The following is a 20,443-nucleotide window of genomic DNA, read 5'->3' on the forward strand; positions in this document are numbered from 1 at the left end:
GTTCTCTCGTAGAAAGAAAGAGAGAGGCACGAGAGAAGGAAGGTCAACGTTAATCTGTAATCCTTGTTTTAAGGACAAGAACGTTTTAAGAATGAGCGTAATATATTTATACGCAGATGCAGATGTACACTTTGGTCTCGCGTAGGTATTGTTCCGTCGAGATGAAAGTACCTCAAACTATTAACAGTTCGCCGTGTTTCTTGTGTTCTTTGCTCTCCACCGGCTTACTGTTATGTGCGTTTTAATTTCGGTGCACGCTGTAACGTAGATCGTAAAACGCGGGAACGTTAATGTTTAACAGAGGATAGTGCAGAAGCGTACAATAAATGATTATTTTATGAAGACGATACAGTAATAATATCCGTATAATGTATAGTTGATATATCAGAGAAGATTGTTCAATAATTCAACTGGCGAAAAGGAATAGCTGTTTTCTTCGTGTTTTAAAAGAAACTCGGCTTCGCCGGCCTTCTCCACTTTCAACGGAGATAATACATATATCACAAATTGGCTTCATAGATGAAATCTGTTTTATTAGTTTATTAAAATCTTCCAAAATTTCGCGAAGCGTATATCATGTGAAAATTTTACAGAAAGATGCAATACGTAAAAATGGAAAAGAGGAAGAACACGAATATCGGAAAATATGTTTTAAATTCGGAAGTGAGACACTAGGGAGGGGAAGGGAAAACTAGCGTGTTCAATTTCATCAGAATTCCAAAGCCAACTGGTATCTTTTGAAATATGCAAATTTGTTTCTATTCACCGTGCTGATGGCGAACTGTTATTTCGCGAAATCGCACGTAAGACGTCGCGAGAGTGCATCCGTAAAAATCCCGCCGCGCCGCGCCGTCGAATTTCTCGCTTCTAGAAACGCGGCCGGGAAAAGAAATTACTTCCATCCGGCAATGCTCCACGCGAGTAATTACCCGATCGATAGAATATAGTCATTCAAATAAGGGACGGCTAAGCGAACGCTACATAATGCAGGCATCTGAAGTGAATCGCGCTGAATATTTCAGGGCGCCAAGCAACGAGCGCGAGCTGCCGCAAAGCAGTAGAATTCTCCCCGTCTCGAAATGTGTTCGGCCGCGAATCGGATCGTGCCTGCCACTTCATCCGCCGGCAATCGATGCGAGCCTTATCTCGCGCTCTTAAAGCCCGGTGATTTAGCGGCCACTATATAGAGCGGACATATTCGTGTATAAATCGGATTTATGGCCCGGCGGGCCGAGCCGCCCGCGCGACATTAACGTTATTCAACGCCCGGTGCGCGGTGCACTTACATAATGTAATACTCGGGCATTTACATAATGCAAGTATCCAAGGTGCGGCCGCATTGAATCTTTCAGCTTGCCTTTTTCGTCCCCGGGATCAATTGAATCCCTCTCCCCATTCGGTCGATGTGTCCCGCGAAATCGTTTGTCGAGGCAAAAAGTTCGCGCGTCATAAGGCAGATTTCGCGAATCTGGAACGCGCGTGAAACATTCACGAAGCCAGGTTGCGACTATATGGTGACGACTTAGGTCGAGAAGAGCGGCGTCGGATGCAGTAATGATTTATATGCACGCGAGCGGGACACGCGTCCGCGCTTCGTTTACGAAATGTTTACAAATGCGAAGCTTATAATATAAGTGATGCGAGTATCTCTTCATGTATGCAAGGTCAATGTATGCTAAATTAATGATGTTTGCAAAGAGAAGTCATTAAAAAAAAAAAAAAAAAAAAAAAAAAAACACATTACATGGAAAAACACGGTTAGAAAAATAAATAACGCAAAAACAAAATATAGTTAAATAATTTTTTATGTTAGTTAAAAATATGTGTGTATAATTATATGCAAACACATGTATAATATATATATATATATATATATATATATATATATATATATATATATATATATATATATATATATATACGACGATACTTTTCAATTTTAGCAAATTGAACCAAAAAAGAAATGAGAAATCACACTTGACTGAGAAATAGAAATAAATAAAAAAAGTTATAAAATTTATAAATAAATAAATAAATTAGAAATTGTTAGTAAAGCAAGATTTGGCTCAAATACACGTGCCAATAAAGATCTTTCGATTGCAGAAGCAATTCCACGTAACTCGGGAAAAAGTTTATACCACAGATTGCGAGTTGTTATTAAAAAGTACTTATGACGAGTTTCATTGCAAACTGGTGGTAACATAAAAACGGAGGACAAAAAATATCTAAAAATAAAAATTAGAGGTTTTGAATAAAAAAAAAAAAAACATTAGACTCTTTGTTTGTAAGCCGCTCGATGCACGTATTGTTGATAGTATAGAAGGGAAATATTAATGCTACATAAAACCGCGAGAATATATTATACATGAGAACCGCATTCTTCGATCGTCGAATTATTGTCAAGAGTGCATGCAAACACGAGTGCATGCGGCACTTCCTCTGTTCAGAGAAGCATACCATCTGCCACAGTTCTTGAGACTATATTTTTATGTTCCGCGGAAACATCGCCGAAAGATATTTCCCAGTAACCCTGTGGTAGCTATTTGGCTTGAACCTGAGTTGAAAAGGGTAGGTAAGTCGGGAAGTTTGCTTGCCGTTCCCGAAAGTAACTTCCAGGTTCGGTGCGAAGTATTTCGACGCCCCGAGCATCCCTGCGTGGAACTGAGTGTGATAAAAATAATGTGCATCGAGAGCACTGATAACCATTACAACGAATATAAATAGAAACAGAACCGCGAGGAAACTTCCACGAAGCCAGCGCTCCATTTTCAAAATTTCGATAATTGATAAAGCTTTCAGGTTTAACAAATTATACGTCAAAGCAATCAATAATATTGATTAAAACGTACCTACTATATATTATGTAAATGTATAAATATATTATATATTAATAGATTCATTTTAATGCACGGGCACACAATAGCTATGCAATAACATAAAAATAATTAATTAAGTTAATCATAAATATCATGATAATACCGGCTAATAACACGAATATAAAAAGGTATTGTCTTTTCATTTTCTCTCTTAATTTCTAGTTGAGTAACAGCAAGTTTTTGTAACTTTCCAGTTACAAACTTCGCGGAAGTGGAACCAGCGAAGTATCGGTCAAGCCAATATGCGTTACGAAGCTGGTACGGACAAGTGAATCTCTATATAGGGTGTAAAGTATCAGTCACGTGAGCAGTTATCGGACGGATGTATCGAACTTCGATGTAACGAGCTGTGCAGTGCGTCGCGTTGTCGAAGAAATCGCTGCTCGCTAGCTATTTCGTGGCATCCACCTCGACAGCTAAAAAGAGAATTTTTCTTCGGTTGTCGATCGCTCTCGCATCCATGCATAACAATATGCAACGATCGGTTACCCAGATCAGTGTTCTCGTGCGTCAACGCCGAGATATACCGCCGTTATTTTAAACGATGTGTTTTTGTCGCATCGATCGCCTTTTCGCTACCAGCCCGGTCGCCCGTTAATACCTGCATTGACTAGGAATAATGCACAGTAATTGTGCCGGTTCGTCGACTCTTTTCGAGGTCTATCTATTTCGAGGTTTATTTTTGCGCCATCATGATTGGGAATAAAAAGCACAGAATAGACACGAAACACAATGAACAATTCAAAATTTTTTTTCACGTACATACATAGTATACCTACTCCGATTATATTACCTATCAATAACACATTTTTTAACATTTAAAATCAACTCGTCCTCAAAAAATAGAGACGTTTAAAAATTAAAAAATTTTGGCAAACTAAGACCGGTATTTATAGTCGGTTCTTATATTTAAGACCATCTTAAGTACAATCTTAAGATGTCATTTTAACCAATCACAGAGCCGTATTACCATCTTAAAATATTACTTAAAACGGTCTTGAAATAAGATTATGAATACCGGCCTAAATTTTGGAAAAAAAATAGATGAGAGAAAATGCTTCATCTATTTGTCATTGAATTTGTCGTTAAGAATAATGTGGCAGAAATGTATAAGATCTATATATACGGGTTTCATTAGCAAGATATATTATTATCTCTAATCCTATACGTATTCTCGTCAGAGTTTATTTACTTTGCTGGAGCGACAAATATAAACTGATTACTTTAACCCTTGTGTCCACCGTGGCATTTATCTCCTTTATCCTGTTATACGGAGTCGGAGCCGTGCTTGAAAGCGACTAGCCACGCGTGTCGGGCAGTGCATTTTTGATGGAGTTCTCGAAGCGACGTCTTATCGACCGGTCGGCGGCGGGCGGCGCGCAAAGGGTTTAGCCGGCGCGCATGCAATCGCGATGCAGGCGTTCCTTGCTGGAGCGAAAGAGGTGACGAGGCGACCCACGAGGATGGTTAAAGCATGCCTGACCGTAATTAAAGTGGGAGAAAAGCTATCCGGCGAGGCGAGTTTCCGAGTGTGCTCGTTGTTGGGACGCTATTAAGTCTCCCGACCGTCCTTCCTGTAACGATTCGTTCGGTGGGGATGGCGCGACTTTAGCCTCCTAGAATTTTCATCCCAGAGGATTTGGGAAAAAGAATATACGAGATCAACTACAATATAATTAAAACTCTCGATAAATAAGCCGTTTCCGCGAGGATAAAATCATTAATGTGAAACAGTTTGAAAAATTAAAAGGCATTCGACTTCGCGATAGCAATTGGGACTAATAGTTATCGAAAAATTACTGAAAAATGAGACAATTACTTCTCATCATCAGAAAATTGTTGCACGCCTCAGCGATATGTTTGGCCTGCACTTGACAGATCTAGAACCGAGTATTTTTCTATTCACGAGATTCTTGGAAATTTTGTATGACTATTGCATATTATAGTAGTACGCGCGCACGGTAATTCTTACTTGACTCTTTCGCGCTGGCAGCAGCGCAGGACCGGGCACGATCAATATTTTTGTACGCTTCCGCTGCCGTGTTATGCGTCTCCACGCACTTAACTCCGTCGTAAAAGGGGAAAATGGATGGACGCAGCGCTTCGCCGGGATGCCAGGAAGGAAACAGTGCGATAACCCGTGGAGATCAAATACGTAAACGTAACATACTGTCGGCGACGGACGCGACGCTGTCAAGTTTCAGCGAAATAATACGTTCGGGAAAAGAAAGAGAAAGAGAAGTGGTATCATTTGTATGGCGCTCCAGAAGCATATGCCCTCGAGCGTTGGACAGAAAATACGTACGGCTGTCATATAGAATTAAACAGTATCAGTTGTAGCATTTTGAGCCGCTGTGAACAAGTCGGAGTCGGAGAAAAAGACGCGACGGCAGAATTGAGTAACATAATTTGATCGAGAAATAGATTACTAACAATCAACGAAAGAAAAAAAAGATAAATGATTGGACTGTTATTGGTATTGATAACACGGACGTAGCTGTGAAATCGTAATCTTCCAAGAGCAACAGAGTCGATATGTTTCAAGATGGCAAAAGCCCAGACTCCACACAGAGCACGACGGAGCATTCTTTTTTATTGATCGTACAACATAAGGAAGCACGAATCACAGAGGGACAAATAATTAAGTTTAAAAGAGAGACTCAGCGCGAAAGACGTAATGTCGCTGGAGTTAGATGCGATCGCCTTTAGGTACAAGAGTAGAAAACAAAGAGACGGCTCACCGAGGACGCGCAACGCGAACTTAACGTTGCTTCTAAGGCGTCCTAACTTCTACATTAGTATCCATTCGCAGTCTCTGAGGTGTGTCGGAAATTTTCTCGGATGTGCCTGCAAGAAGGAGAAAACAAGCGAGCTGAGGAAGCGAGGAGAACGAAAGAGACAGAGAGACTGCTGAGAGAATTTCTGTTCGTGGGACACGCGAGAAGAGAGAAGAGCGCGTCGCAAGTTCGAAAATAGCCGTAAGCGCTGTAGCGGCAAACCAGCATGCGGAAATATACACACGCACATACATGCCACATATATTCTCGAAGAATCCATTCAGAATGCTGCACGCCTCCAAAAGCCGCGCGGGTCGGAAGCCGGGTGCGACCCGTCGCGTCCGCGCGGCGGTCCGAGATTAATTACGGAGTTTCAGGAGGACGCGGGACCCGGGAGTATTCTGCAGAGGCTGCGACACCTCGTTAGAGGTTTGCCGAGGCTTTGTGCCGCGGACTACTGGACCGCGCTCCCGCACCGAAGCTCGTACTTGACGGCCGAAACGAACGAATTGCGAAGGAGTGGAAACTTTTGGGGATTAGATTAGGGGCGGTCTAAGGACCGGTGGTTCAGCTACCGACACTGCGAGACGTTTTCTTATAAGCCGCGTTACCTCGCGCGTTCTTGTGGTAACGATAGCGGTTTACTCTTATGATTACGGTTACGGGCCGCGGTTATCGTTATACCTTCGCCGAAAGTACTCCGCGGTATTGCATGGACCCGCTTGCCATGCTCTTGCATCCGTCAGAAATATGACGGACAATTTGGGTGTAATATTATCGTCATCACGATTATCCTGGCAGTTTGTTCCGAAAGTGTCTGGCCAACTCCCTCTCTTTCCCTCTCTCTCCTTCTCACTCTCTCTCTCTCTCTCTCTCTCTCTCTCTCTCTCTCTCTCTCTCTCTCTCTCTCTCTCTCTCTCTCTCTCTCTCTCTCTCTCTCTCTCTCTCTCTCTCGATTGGATCGAGTGCTATCGATCGAGTCTCCGGGCGGGGTAATTGCGCCCGGAACACGAGGTCGTCATCCTACCTCAGGACAAGACGGCCTGTAGACTATCTTTCGCTCTTATTATCCGCGAAAATGAGCTGTCAGACCGCCGCAAAACTTGCGACATTCTTGTGAAGAAGATACAACTCGGCATACGAATAAGAAGAGCAGTGATACGTTTCACTACACTATCCACGATAGTCATATTATTCGCGCGTGATCAATCATCCGAATAACCGCCTTATCCGTCGTGGGTGGAACGAGTTCCCGATTCGCGTAAAAAATAAATCGACGAGCGCGTCGAATGACGTGGGTCGTAAAAAGTGGCGCTCCGTCCCGTCCATGCAAAATCTGTTTTTTTTCACCAACAGACGCGCTTTCCAAGTTGATCCGGCCGGCCATGTTTGGAAACCTAACGCCGCGCCGTAACAATCGAAGAATTCTTGCCGTAAGATAACAGAATGAATGGAACGTTAGGAAGATGGAAGGGAAGAACGCACGAGAAAACTGCAATTTCATATGGAAGTCCGTCGGATACGGATATTTCACCGGCGCGCTTCAACTGGGCGGGATATACCCCGAAGCAATCGTGCGTTAGGTGCACAGGAGGAACACAATCGACGAAATAGGAAAGATATGTTTTCGGACCAGCTGCGTTATGAAGGTGGATAATGCGAAGGAAAACGGGGGAGATGGCGCGGACCATCGGGGGGGATAGAAATAGACAGGCGGGTAAGACTTTTGTTTTCCCAATGGCTATGCGCACATAATGCACGAGACACACTTCGCCTTTTTTGCATCTGCCATTTGTGCAGCTGGCGACGGCGGCGGCGATCGAACTTTACGGCCTGACGCGAAAATCACCGACAACAACGACGAGAACGACGAGAACGACGACGACGACGACGACGACGACGACGATAATAACAGAAGCGCGTTGCGCGCAGATGCACACACTTGCAGTGCGACGATGGTGCAATGGAAGCGAAAGAGTACCGCGTGCGAAAGCGAGAGCGAGAGAGCGCGATGGACGTCGATATGTACTCTCGACTGCGGCCGGTGGATAGAGCAAACAAGCCGCGCGGCAATTTAATCGCGAACGCACCGGCAGAAAATACATGCGCGTCCGATGAATTTCGAAGAGAGAGAGAGAAGAGAGAGAGAGTCCGCCGCTTCTCCATTTTCACCCCCGAACCGACCGCTTGCCCTCTCTGAAATGAAACTCGTGTTTTGCGGTCTCGTCGTCGGCGTTCTCTTGTTAATATCAAAGAAGGAAGCTTGAAACACCTGTGTTCTTCGAAGGCTGAACCACACATTTTCGCATACACGCGTATCCTCTTTTTGTGATAAACTATTGTACCTCACATCCTTTTATTCTTTCCATTTTTTATTGCATTAATTCGGTACCTCGATACTGATAATGCTTTTTCCAGGAGAATATTTTCAAAGCAGAATCAATTTCTTTTATTGTTGTAATATCATTATCGTTACTGTGTTACTTCCGTTTTTATACTCGACAAATTAAGATAATAATTAAACTGGAATTAATCTGATTTTAGCTAAAATTATTATGAGATTTTAGCTTATTGTCAGATTATTATAAGATAATATCGTCATAAGATATATTATTATATTAAAAGGTAATATTATTACAAGATTTTAGCTCATTATTCGACTCGTCTTAAATTATCAAGTATTGTACATATAATGTAGAACTGCGAATACGAATTACGGGTAACAAGAGAATATTCTACGAGATTTGTTTTGGAAACAATACAGTAATCGATATGTAGATTTTAATGTATTGGTGCACCAATGCGCGATGATCAATTACTAATCAATCAATATATTCGATACCCTATAATTTAATGTGCGCGATGAAAATTTAACGGTGCAATAACGTGCCAATAAACAAAAGGGTTATATTGTTCAAAGTTAATGTTTACGTTTAGAACGAATACACATTGATTCAAGCCGATTCTATATCAAAAATCGAATCAATGCAGTTCACTGATTGATCTGGGATACAATATGTATCCGAGGTATATTTCAAGTTAATGTAAAATCACATTTAGAATACTGTGTGGCTTAGTTTCCATCAATAATAAATACGATTGGCCTATACATTGGTATTATTATTAATTGAAAACAATATAATGATGCGGTGATTAGTGTGGCATTCATAACGCTAATTACAATTAGCGTACATTTATCATCACAATGAATGTAATCGCGCACGGTACATTTTTCGTGCCGGTTTTTCACAGAATTTCTATCTAACTATTCGACGAAGAACTTTCGCGAAACATGGATTGCCGTTTTTACCACCCAACCGTAATTCGTTGCGTATGAAAAATTCTGTACGCGCGCGCGCGCGCGCGCGTCGCGTGCGGCTAGATTGCTGAGGCTTTCAACGTGAGGCGCACCTCGTAGCGCCGTGGAAGCTGAATTATAGAGCAAACAAGTTTACTATTCCGAGTTGACTCAGTAGTGTAAATTGAGAACGCGTAGTAGTGTTAATTCATATTTCTGATGTACATTCTCGGCTTCGTTAAGATAAAAACAAAAGCATTCCTTGTATTTTCTTCACTGCTTCATCATAGTAAAATGGTAAAAATGTCTTTTGCAAATTTCGAAAACAAATGAATGTCAAAAAAAATTAAAAAAAAAAATAACCTTATTCAAGATCTTTTTTTACTACTAAAAAGAGATTTGCATCATCATTTTAGATCTGTAGATCTTTATTTTTTTAAATGTTAGATTTGTGTAGATTTAGATCTTTAGAGCGGTGTTATTTTTATTAAGCAAATTTTCATTCTAAGAAAAAATTATGCATTTCTTCGCTTTTATATTTCCGGTTTGTAGTACTTAATTCTCTCTGTAACAGTATTCTGTAATATTACTTTGGCCGCTAGAAGCATCTAAAAACTCAAGTCTATCTGCGAAAAATATTAGGACAGAATGTTATTGATGTCGGTCATGAGACTTTCTAAAAATTGAAATATGACGACTTTTAAAGTACCGAGACGTGAGTCAGAGAGAGAAGCCCGGAGTTATCCATTCAACACAATGGGCACAGTGCCCAGAATCAAGGGTGCTATCAATGACCGTGTAAAAATGGCTCGAAAGCTTCGCAAGACTGCGAAATGAGGAGAGAGAGAATGGAGTCTAATAATCTTATTCTCTGTGCATATATTATCTACTTATACGCTTCGCTAAAATAAAATGAAAATATTTGCACCATTTATTGATTCATGGTTCTCCATGAGTATCTATATAAGAATTTTATATTTTTTATAAATATAATACGTTTCTTTTAAAAATGAAATATATAAATATATTTTATCGATCTTGCACAATTGTGAGAGACGTATGTACATGCACGTCGGAATTAATGACGCATGACGTCGCCGACGAGGTCGATTACCTTGAATTAATAGCTTCCATTAAAGCTAGTATATATGTTAATCGAACTTAAGGAAGTTCAGCGTCAATATAATTGGATCCGGTCTATTGTGCGCGGATTGGATTCGCTTTCGCGCCGCGCTCGGAACTAGCTCGACAGCGCGTAATTGCGGTTACATGCGCGATCGCGCTGTCGAGATGCAGAAGCGGAAGAGGGTCCCTGAAAAATGATAGGCCATTGATTTCGCGTTATTCCATTAAAAAACGTCAAGCCCGCGCGCGCGACTTTTTGCCCCCGGCGTGCCTCTCCCGCGGGAAAAACAGTCTGTCAATAGTGCGCGAACCGTCGACACCGCGTTACTTTGGGCCCGTCAACGAAATACGCCGCATAAATCAAGCGACGTCGTTAGTGCAGCAGAGCCGTCGATCCGTCATTCGTCGGGTGCATTATCGCGACGTCAATAATTCTCCTTTCGGCTGTAACCGTTCGCTGCGCCGGCTACAACCGGGACCCGTGATCGTATTTCCGGAAATTCTCGTGCACGGTAACCGCGCGCGTAAACGCTCCGCACGGCTAATTATCGGCTTCGCTAAATTATCCCGATAGTAATTCCAACTGATAATTAGCGAAACTAAATGATTGCTTCGCACGGGCGGCCGCGATTGCCGGTATCTTGCCGCGGCGCGGCGCGGCGGCGCAATCGTGCCATGTTATTTGCATACGTTCTCATTAGACGACGAGGACGGCGGGCTCGCGAGGCGCGGTACGAAGCGACTAATTTGAATATCGCACGCCGTATCCCTGCTGATGAGACAATAAGAATACGCGCGTTTAACGAGAGTATACGAGCGAACGGTTTAATTTCGGACGTGCCGTGTTTTTACTGCACTCTGTTGCTGATCTTTCTGTGCATATCTACTCAAGAAGTTAAAGAATAATTTGGCTAAAGATACCCAGCAAATAAGCAATTCAATTTCGTGACATTCTCTCACAATCTGCGTCGATATATTTATATTTACTCAATTTTTTTCTGGATCATATCGTAACATATATAACTAGGAGAATTGATATTCGTGAATACGTTACAATTAATTTTATAAATATAGAGAATGATAAAATAGTAAAGCTCTAATAATCTATTGACTCTAATAAAAATCATTCTAATAAAGATACTTTTGGAGGCTGATAAATTTAGGGAATCTATAAATTAAATATTATCGGGTAGAAACATATATGCAAATCTCGTGTATTTGGGTTAAGTGATTCTGAGATAGAACTGTCAAGCAAAATGCATTTAGATTAGCAAACTAATAGCACATGTCACATGTCAAATTAAAAAAAAAAACTTATTGGAGAAGTAGAAACGAAGTTCTAGCAACGTCGGACTGTTGCGCAAATATGCGAGTAATATAAATTTTGAATTAAGTTAAAAAAAAACATTGAGATATGTTGCGGCGAAACTTTAAAGACTTGCTTTTACTCATCTCTTTTATCTTGTTTTCTGCGACCAGCTAACGAACTTTATGCAAAATCATACGATGGACCGCATATATGTGACAATCTCTGAATTCACGCAGAAATTAGCCATGTTCAAATTAGTTGATACGAAGCTGGTGTGCTATGATAGCAATTAATTAAATGATCGAGGATAACGTAACAAGACATTTGCATGCGTAATTTGAACGGTGAATTAAATATGAGGCAGTGGTTAGCTAGTGAATTGACTGCCAAGAATAAAAGCATAATGCTATACAAGTATAACTCTACATATATGTATATGAAAACATAATATATGTTCGTTGCTACAAAACATATGAAATTGCATCAATTGTAAACGATTCTGATATCTTACATATTCTCCGTTATTGAACTGTATGCAAATTTCAGTAAATATCATATATACATTGTTAAATTATCAGTATAATCGTTGACTACAAATGTGAAATAATTTCTGCTTATTTAAAATTTGAATATATTTGAATTTCAAATGTGGGTAAAAGAGAAAGAACAAGAGCGAGAGATGAAGAGAGTGAGAAAAATGTATACCTTTCACTGAATTATATTCCAGTGGTAGAAGCTTTAATCAATTTCGACTCGCGATAATTTTTTTAACCCTTAAGTCACAGCTTTGCATATATGCAAAACGATTTTTCGATGCTCCCCTTATGAGGTTCGAACTGAAAACGCGCGGCTTTGCACATTAGTAAAAGACCTTTTTTAGCTCTTCTGACCCTTCTTTCTTTTTTGGATAAGAAGACTCTTTTGGCGGAGAGTTCAAATTAATAAAGAAGAATTTTTTAATATTTTTTTAAGATTCCTTAAGCAGTTATCATTTATTTATAAAATACTATAATGCTACGAAAAATTGCGCATTTAAAGATTAAAATACCAAGAAGAAAGAATATAATTTCTTTCTCCCTTGTTTTTTAATTATTAACGTTTTGTTTTTTGCAATCTCTAATACATCTTAATAAATTTTTTAATGCACCACGTTAATTACAAATTAATATTAATATAATTAATTTTTAATATCAAACATTAAAAAGTTGCAATAAACTTAGCTTTTTCTCGTTGAAAAGTCGAATCAAAATTTGTCCCAGATAAGTTAAAATCTGATCTGATGACATGTCTCGCATTTATACGGAAAGTAAAGTAAGCTGACGATGCTGCATTTACCGACAATGAAATAATCTCCCTTTTCGAATAAGACGAGCTCTTAGCTCGGGGCGTTTGTACCACTCCGGTAGATTAATATAGGTAGATACAACTGTTTGCGGGGCGTCAGCTACGTTTGCCTATAGTTCTAATTAGTAGATGCGATCCTATAGCAAATAATTACGTATCTCTACTCCTCTATTTCGAGTGGAGCTGCCGAATAATATTGAACCGTTGTAAATAATTGCTGAATTCTCGACTACATATCAAGACGCTCCTCGACCAGTCTCGCCGGTTTGTTATACATATCTGCGCGTCCTCATTAAGCCTTGATGTAATAGTGAATTAAACATTGCGCGACGCTTGACTAATTAATTGCGTTGGAAGTTGTGTTACAGAGGATTTCATTACATATATATCTCTACGTTCGCAAAATAACTCATGTCTGTTTACGTCATTTGTTTTCACCTGAGAAGTCAACAAGAAAGTTCGAATTTCTTGCTGCACGGAAACATATAATAAATTGTAAAGTTTTTATTACAAATAACTATGTACGATTTATCGCAGAAAAGTACGAAACAGCAGAGAGGTATATTCACTGCAATATAGAGACAATTGAGGAAAGAGGTAAAAAATTAGGGTGATTATGTCGAGAAATTATTTCGCGAAACGAGATATCGATCATCCATAAAACCTTCACGTTAATTAAAGCATCAGTTTTAATCTCGAAATCTGTGATAGTAGGACAAAATTTCGGATCGCATTATGTAGGTCACACATATCATGACCAGGTGAATTCAATTATACATTGAGAATATAATTTATCTCATATATCTTATAAACACACTCGACATTTTCTAAATATTACTATTAAATATTATTTTAATTTTTCTAAACTTTTTATTATCAAAATAAATTAAATTAAGAGCAGCGTCCCCGTTAGCATTTTTTGCTAACGGTACACTGCATGATGCTTGCGAAATTAGATGCTTTGCTCGGTAAAAGCAAAAAGCTGTTTATTTTAATAATGCCTTTTACCATAAGTAGCTTAAGCGATAATTTCATCGAATATTTAATTACAGAGGGTGCTTAAATTAATAATATTTCAGCGTTATTTCGAAACGCTTAATTATTTAATTATTAATCGCTGGAATAAATTCATTGCCCTCTTTCGCACTCAAGATCGAAAGTTAAGTTAGTGCTTCATCCAAGAATTTCGGAACTTTACTTCATTCGATAATACTCGACCGATAACTCTTTTTCATATTGCTGCTAACTAATTGTAACTCGTTGAATAACATTTATCTTTCTGTTGATAGAAAGACAAACTTGATTTTGCAAGTAGGTCATGTATGCTCTGCGCGTATCAGAGACGACGGACGGTGAATCGAGAGCGATAGTGGTACCGTGTAATTAGCCGGGCTAAACAATCGTCGTAGAGCCAGTGCGCGCGTTGCGCTTAGGTGCATCGATGCGCGTCACGGAGGGCGTCGACGCTGATGCGCGTTATTTGCATACATTCTCATTAGACGGCTGCGCTCGCCAAGGATAATTTGAATATTGCACGTTACTCGCACTGATGAGACGTAATTCGTGCGGCGTTCCGCGCGGAACAATTCCGCGCCATGCCGCCGCGTCGCGCCGCGCCGCACCGCACCGTACCGCACCGCACCGCACCGCGCCGCTCCAAAGGTCGGAATCTCGATGAGGTGTTTCCAGTAGACGGATAAGCTGACGAGCGGTTGGAGCAGGGTGAATGAATAGCGACTGCCTGAAAGTTTCGATCTTGCACGCCCGCGTCTATTGTCACGAATGCTGTATATCTACGGTGACCATATTTCCCCGGCGTTCCAAATTTGGGACATTGGTGATTGGATCCATTATCCACGACTGCAACGGAAGTCTGGAAAGCGAGGCTTCGGAATGGCTACAAGCTGCATTGTATTTTTAGGACATTGTCAATGGTCTCTTTCACAAACACTTATAACGCAATGTGCAGCGTAAACCAGCAGATTAAATTTTCTACTATTCCTACAACTTTCAGGTAAAATTCCGAAATTTAAGGATGACTTGTATTAACTTGTATTAACTTCATTCATTAAAATTGCTTTTCTTTGAATATTCGCTACACACAATCGGCTATCCAAGTATAACTCAAAAGCATTGCACAAAAATTTATATATTATTTCATTGTTTAATTAAAAGGTATAACTAAAATATGAACCTTAATTTTGTTGACTATTTCCATTTATATCAAAACATATATATATATATATATATTAAAACACGTATACGCGTCTAGTTCTTATCTTTATTATTCTTAAATTAAGTTGTGTTAAGTTTTCATTTTTCTTCAAATGTTTCTTGCACTACTTAAATAGCTTTTAGATATAAATGCATGCGCAAATATAGTAAATATTTGCGTGAGAATTAGTGCCGCGCATGCATCTATGTTGCTCTCGGTTTTTCATCTTTCTCCCCAGACATTTTGAGATATTTATTCATATCGCTATTTATGACAGTATATATCTATGATAAAAGTTTACAAGCAAACATTCCTTTTGCATAAATCCGCGCGTAACCTTATACGCGATATTTTATTCGATATGTAGTCACAGTATCTCTCGTGTCCGTCACAGTTTGGACAGTACTTTGAAGTAACGGAGGTAGCGCATTAGCGGTTACGTGGCAATTGTTTAAAAGTTGCCGCAAAAGCCCGTGCTGCAAAAAACTCGTGTATGACTGGAAATGAATTTATCGACACATGCTCCGAGGTAGACTTTATGTCGACTATTCAAAATGTTCGCCGCGAATTTCAATCTACATTCTACGCATTCCACACAGAAGCTCACTGCGCGTCGGATGATTCCAAATATGTTCTCTGACATTCTGACATATCCTGCAACGTTTGTGATGCGACACAAAGCTCTTTCAAGCCGTTTAAGGAAACTTCCGCTTTTCCAAACTTATGAAATTTATAAGTTTATCTGGCAAAGTCTGCTCTTACATACTTCGCGTTATTGTCTCTCTAAATAGCTTTAACTCAATTCAACTTCTCTATAATATGAATAGATTTATAGCCGTCGCTATTTTCCTTTCGATAATTTATTAATTATTTTCGCAATTACATTAAAGTTTCTCAAGCGTGTCTTCGAAAAAATACCTTAGTATCAATAAGTATAAGGACAGGATGCTTGAATATATGGGTGACTGCAAACTACTCGTCTTATTAGAGTAGCTTCTAACAGGATCCATTCGTAAAACTCTGTCCGGAGTGCAGCGCGCGGGCCGCGTCTGAAAAGTATATTACCGAGCCGGTGTGCCAAACTGCCCGGAACTTTTCCATACTTTAATTAGCAATGTGTCTTCCGGTTGTCGCCGGGAGCCGATTAATCGTCGCGTTCCCTTTTTCTGTAACTGCACTTTGCGCGATCCCGGCCACGTGTATACGTATACGTTCCGTGGCTCGAGAGCGCAGCGGAGCGGTATACCGGCGAATGCGGCATGCAATTTCTCTAGCAGTTCCTATTATCTAAAAGCCATTCTAGCGACTGTCAGGAATTGCTAGATATGGACAGAACAACTGAATTCCCTGACTGCTTTGTCAATGACAAATTGCGCTCGCCGAAATTTCATATCGCAAAATGTTGGGACCGTTATAGATGAATAGCGGTTGATGCATGGAGATAAATCATATCAATATAAAAAAAATCTCTAACATACTAGTAATATAAATCTTTCGGGAATTGTCAATATATTTTAATATCCGGTACTAGATATCGGCAGTTTTTCGATATTAATTCCAAATGCTATATGCAAGGAATTGCTGAGTAGATCACATATTCAGGAGCTAATTACACCAGTTTCGTTAATTTAAGTAATTATAAGTAATTATATTAAACCAACAGTTGAAACAAAAATTTTGTTTAGTATTATAAACTTGAATTTTTATTTCAATTGTTGTAAGTTATTTATAATTTTGCAGCAAGGTATGAAGAAACAACATTGCATTTAAGGCGTCTTAAGACGCATCGCGAGAAAAAGTGTATACACAAATTTAATTCTCTTCTACGCGAGCTGTGCGAGAGTAGTCACGATGCGTTTTCGTTTGGCAAAAATACCTACAATTCTTCCTACAGCTTAATTAGGAGCGTCGTGTAACTGACGCCTAGAGTAGATTACATTTTCGTTGTCATTGCTGTAACTGTATCTCTTTAATCGGTAAAATATTAGGTAGAAATACTACTGGAGAAATTACTACGGTGTTGATTGCAGATGGTTCGAAGTTTATTTGCTTACTGGCACAGCAAATTCGCGGAGCTTCGTAGGGCGAACTTTCTTGCGAACAGACGTCCAATGAAGCGAATTAGGAAAGCAAAAGTCACGCGTACGCACAAGCAAATCATTTGATTACTGCAGCGACTTGGAATTATAAATCGTCTCATTTGCCTGTATTTTAGTGTAGAAAATATTAATTGTATCGTTGCGGTATAAAATATAACTGTGCCTGTAACATTTTTAATTTCATAATTCATAATATGCGTTTTAAAACTTTTTCATAAATAACTTTTTTATAAATTCCTTTAAATTATTATTTACACTGTTTTTTATATGACATTTATATATTTCATATTTATGTGCATTTTTTATTAATTCCAATTCGACACCAATATTATACACAAATACGGTTATACTTATTGTTTTATATTTTCGGTTTCATATTTTTTATTAATTCAGTCGATATTTTCTACACTAAAATGCAGACAAATGAAACAATTCACACAATAGTAAACTTTCATGCTTTAGTAGCTTTTAGTTTTTGTCCGTCGGCCGTGAAATAGCCTCGGGTAATAAGCATAACACGGTTATCGCGGCATACATACGTAGAACAAAGTTTAACCGCGAAATACCTTTGAATTTTTACAATATAATGTATGCACATAAAGCGCAGTGTAAACCAGCATAAAGCGGTGGAATGCAACGCGCATTGCAATAGCTTGTAATAACGCGAGCAAGGTCGTCGTTTCTGCGCTTCTATTTTGAGAAAATTCCGCATTTCTCTCGCGCGACCATGTTATAAATCCAAGCCATTGCACAAATGCATATTCCGTCAAAGGGCTAAGACTTCAGTCGGTTGTTTCGTCGCTCTCCTTTCTCCCCGCCATCTTAATATTAAATTTTGTAATCACGCGCTCTGCGCGAATAATATCTCTCGAGAATCACGGCGCGGCGCGCGGAGTCGCGTATAGCAAATTACAAACGACGTATTTGCTAAGTAGCAAAGACATTGCCGGAATATGCTAAACGATTCCATGATATTTCCATCATTAGCATCGACGTAAAAAACATCTCGTTAAATAATAACAAGATTATGCGTGCAAATTTTTCAACTTATTCTACTTAAACGATCGTCCGTAATTAGTTAGATTACCTCGTAACAGCGGAGACGTGAAATCTATTTGGCGGCAGTTTCATGGTTAATAATCACATATAAAATTGTGCTCTTTTGAAGTTTTGTAGGCGAGATAACCGGGGATAACACAAAGCGACGGTTCGGACACAAACGCGCGAGCGGAACGGCTGGCACCGCCCTTTTTTTCTTTGTGCTTTTGGCGAGCGGGGAAATGGTGCAAAAGGGCGCCGTTATCGCGCTGAACTGGGCAGTTGATTGATCCTATCGGATGCAGTAAATGATTTCTTTTTCTCGCGTGAATTTAACTGCGGTTGCGGGAATTTTAATCGACGAGCCGATTAAGCTTTTATCGCCCTTTACCGCGGGAGAACGAATATTTAATCTTTCAGGGTCGACGTTTCTCGCAATGAGTACTACCATAGGGTCCGCGCGATAACGGACGGAGGAATCGACGGAGAGACGCGATTTATAAAGTCGGATATACGCGCGATTTTTCCGCACGCTAAAGCAAACACTAATTTTTCAACCGCTTTCCGTTCTGACATTCCGCACTCCCCCATAGAGAGAGAACATTTATTTGTCCGAATAAAATATTATGCATTCGTTCCGCGCTCTGTAAATTTTACAAATAACGGATTATTCTGCGCTCAAAGCAACTGATGGTTTCAGTTAGTAATATGCACGCACTTGTAATAACCGTATATTTTCACCGTGAAAATCTGTAAATGAAGATGCGCGGGATTTTATCGCGCACGATAAAAAACATAAAAAAATTTAGACGTCATACCATAAAATTTCTTCTGCAAAAATAGATCCAAAGTACTCCTTACTTCGCTATTTCGCTACTTCGCGTGCTTTTATACTTATACTTGCCAACTTTATCGATGATTGCGTCGACTATCTTTCTATCATTGTGTCTTTCATTGTCGTATATCCCGGAACATTTTCTCGGATATAATCGACGTGTACGGATACACGGAGGAAAGGATGAGAGAGCACTGAACGAAAGCGATGGTATAAAAAAAAGAGAAGAAAAGACACAGAGGCAATAGAGGTGGGAGGAGACGCGGCGCAGCGATGGTTGGGAAGCCTCGGCTAATCTGCAAATGGAAGAGAACCGAGATTGAATTTTACGTCCGAATAGAACTGGCAATTTTCTCCTCACAAATAGCGGCGAGAAGGGAGAAAGTCACGGCGATGAATGAACGGGAAATTTCACGTTCAACGAACGGCGAGACACGTTCACATGGTGCCGGCGGTATTCAAAGCGATGGATGTTCCCTAACAACTCTCGAGGAGGTGGATCTTTGACATGTCACGAGACGTTTAATTCGTCTCCCTTCCTAGGTTATGGCGAATTTTGTTCCTCCAAATTCGCGCTGCCTCGACCTAACTTCGCCCATCGCGCTCTCGTGCAATCTCGCCAAGAAATTGTCTGGCTTGTCCAAGAAATCATCTGGTTCGGATAAGGAATCGTCTAAATTACAAACGCAAGTCACACTCCGCGTTACTTCATAGTAGCGAACTTCTGTAGACGTATATAGGTAGATGATTCCTAAATTATTGAATTTGCTTTGTCGCTTGTGCGTTGAAAAAGATATATACGAGGAGAAATGTTAACGGTTATTCAAATAGTATGTAAAATATAAAACTTTTGAAATTTTATCATAATAAAAGCGGATATCAAAAATTCACGAACAATTTCATCAAGTTACATTTACCATATTTTGAATGCTAATTTGAATGAAAATTGTGATGCAGTTCGTAATGAATATTGTCGTTGTTTGTCATAACACTTCATAAAAGCATATGCATGTAAAGCGGTAATCGTTCGCGCGGATTTTCTCGCGAACGTGATGATATATGAATAAAATTTTATGTTCCCCGAATACGCGAGATAATGTAGCGCCGATCACCGATAACGTTCGCGTCACGGTACAACGGTGACATTCAAGGCATCTTTTAAGGGAAACCTCACGACTCGCTAATAACCGCGCGCGGAGAGTGTGTGGTTTAAAAATCGCATGCCTTCGTAGATTAATGTCTTTACATTAAACGTCGATAATATTCACGTCGTGGTCGTGTCACGTCACGGGTCGGCGGCACGTTTCGAGAGAAGACCCCTAAGGACCCGTAATTTCTCCCCGTCGGCACTGGAAATCGCATATTATCGCGCAATTTCACGCCAATAACAATTACACCGATAATAAAATCACCTCGTAGAATAATCTCGTTTAATGAAAATACATATGTACAGGCTCTCATAATTGCAATCTGTCGCATGATGGTGTTTTTCGTTCGGCCTAATTTCTCAATTAAAAACCACGTCGA

General features: G+C 39.9%; 1 protein-coding gene and 1 long non-coding RNA gene across 4 annotated transcripts in view; one reads left to right on the top strand and one right to left on the bottom strand.

The window, feature by feature from the left end:
• The window catches only part of LOC143905965 (neural cell adhesion molecule 2), a 262,418-nt gene that overhangs the window by 123,724 nt on the left and 118,251 nt on the right, over nucleotides 1-20,443 (bottom strand). The gene's annotated exons all lie outside the window — the stretch shown is intronic.
• Nucleotides 14,441-20,443, top strand: part of LOC143906192 (uncharacterized) — a 41,701-nt gene continuing 35,698 nt past the window's right edge. The window contains exon 1 of the long non-coding RNA XR_013259461.1: nucleotides 14,441-14,743. This is a non-coding gene — a long non-coding RNA (uncharacterized LOC143906192). The remainder of the gene's footprint in view (nucleotides 14,744-20,443) is intronic.

The sequence above is a fragment of the Temnothorax americanus genome, unplaced genomic scaffold (assembly GCF_048541705.1).
Source record: "Temnothorax americanus isolate GAGA-0224 unplaced genomic scaffold, ASM4854170v1 Scaffold7, whole genome shotgun sequence".
NCBI lineage: Eukaryota > Metazoa > Arthropoda > Insecta > Hymenoptera > Formicidae > Temnothorax > Temnothorax americanus.